The following is a 2,039-nucleotide window of genomic DNA, read 5'->3' on the forward strand; positions in this document are numbered from 1 at the left end:
ATAAAGTTCACATATTAGGCTTGATGAAATCGGAATCCAACTATCCCGATTGTTTGTTGCCATCACTGCGTTTGTTTTCTAGTCCATCGCCTTCACCACTCGGGGCCACAACTAACTCCCGCACGACACCGCCTGCTTTTCCAGGAGAAATGGACCTTTGCTGATAAGGCAGATGAGCGCGGATCAAGTCAAGAAAGAACAAAGAATGTGGACATCACTAACCTTCCTTTAGCACCAAACAATATAGAGTCTTTGCACCTTGTCATTTGAAAGTATTTTTGCCGTGTATCCAAGTGCCGAGGGCTTTGCTGTTTAGAGCGGACGTCTTTTAAAAATGGTCACATTCCGTGTGCATTACTGAAATGAGTTTCAAAGACAATTTCATTAGCTATGGTGAATGGCATCTACTGTATCTGCCTTTCCACCATTTTAGACCGCTTTGAGATCTCCTGCTGCACTGTTCAAAGGGTTCAACTAATTTTAGGACTTTAACAAACTCAGCAGTTCCCACCCTCTGGAAACGATCCCCTATCATACCAGAGCCAAAGAAATCCCGCTCCTGAGAACTCAATCCGAGAATCCTTTAGAGAGAATGCATTGGCCGGGAATCGAACCCGGGTCAACTGCTTGGGAAGCAGCTATGCTCACCACTATACCACCAATGCCTTGAGGGAACAAGCGGCATTGTCAGCACAGGTGATGGCCAATTCACAGAACTTGCCATAAAGTTCACATATTAGGCTTGATGAAATCGGAATCCAACTATCCCGATTGTTTGTTGCCATCACTGCGTTTGTTTTCTAGTCCATCGCCTTCACCACTCGGGGCCACAACTAACCCCCGCACGACACCGCCTGCTTTTCCAGGAGAAATGTACCTTTGCTGATAAGGCAGATGAGCGCGGATCAAGTCAAGAAAGAACAAAGAATGTGGACATCACTAACCTTCCTTTAGCACCAAACAATATAGAGTCTTTGCACCTTGTCATTTGAAAGTATTTTTGCCGTGTATCCAAGTGCCGAGGGCTTTGCTGTGAAGAGCGGACGTCTTTTAAAAATGGTCTCATTCCGTGTGCATTACTGAAATGTGTTTCAAAGACAATTTCATTAGCTATGGTGAAGGGCATCTACTGTTCTACTGTATCTGCCTTTCCACCATTTTAGACCGCTTTGAGATCTCCTGCTGCACTGTTCAAAGGGTTCAACTAATTTTAGGACTTTAACAAACTCAGCAGTTCCCACCCTCTGGAAACGATCCCCTATCATACCAGAGCCAAAGAAATCCCGCTCCTGAGAACTCAATCCGAGAATCCTTTAGAGAGAATGCATTGGCCGGGAATCGAACCCGGGTCAACTGCTTGGGAAGCAGCTATGCTCACCACTATACCACCAATGCCTTGAGGGAACGAGCGGCATTGTCAGCACAGGTGATGGCCAATTCACAGAACTTGCCATAAAGTTCACATATTAGGCTTGATGAAATCGGAATCCAACTATCCCGATTGTTTGTTGCCATCACTGTGTTTGTTTTCTAGTCCATCGCCTTCACCACTCGGGGCCACAACTAACCCCCGCACGACACCGCCTGCTTTTCCAGGAGAAATGGACCTTTGCTGATAAGGCAGATGAGCGCGGATCAAGTCAAGAAAGAACAAAGAATGTGGACATCACTAACCTTCCTTTAGCACCAAACAATATAGAGTCTTTGCACCTTGTCATTTGAAAGTATTTTTGCCGTGTATCCAAGTGCCGAGGGCTTTGCTGTTTAGAGCGGACGTCTTTTAAAAATGGTCACATTCCGTGTGCATTACTGAAATGTGTTTCAAAGACAATTTTATTAGCTATGGTGAACGGCATCTATCTGCCTTTCCACCATTTTAGACCGCTTTGAGATCTCCTGCTGCACTGTTCAAAGGGTTCAACTAATTTTAGGACTTTAACAAACTCAGCAGTTCCCACCCTCTGGAAACGATCCCCTATCATACCAGAGCCAAAGAAATCCCGCTCCTGAGAACTCAATCCCTATCGGCCAATTGTATT

The 2,039-nt window shown here is 45.3% G+C and overlaps 2 non-coding genes across 2 annotated transcripts; both read right to left on the bottom strand.

The window, feature by feature from the left end:
* Positions 1-593: 593 nt before the first annotated feature.
* On the bottom strand, positions 594-665 carry trnag-ccc. The gene has a single exon. It is a non-coding gene; the product is annotated as a tRNA-Gly (tRNA).
* Positions 666-1,323: 658 nt separating this feature from the next.
* trnag-ccc lies at positions 1,324-1,395 on the bottom strand. Its single transcript has one exon. It is a non-coding gene; the product is annotated as a tRNA-Gly (tRNA).
* Positions 1,396-2,039: the final 644 nt, after the last annotated feature.

This window comes from Micropterus dolomieu, unplaced genomic scaffold, assembly GCF_021292245.1.
Source record: "Micropterus dolomieu isolate WLL.071019.BEF.003 ecotype Adirondacks unplaced genomic scaffold, ASM2129224v1 contig_10366, whole genome shotgun sequence".
NCBI classification, from domain to species: Eukaryota; Metazoa; Chordata; class Actinopteri; order Centrarchiformes; family Centrarchidae; genus Micropterus; species Micropterus dolomieu.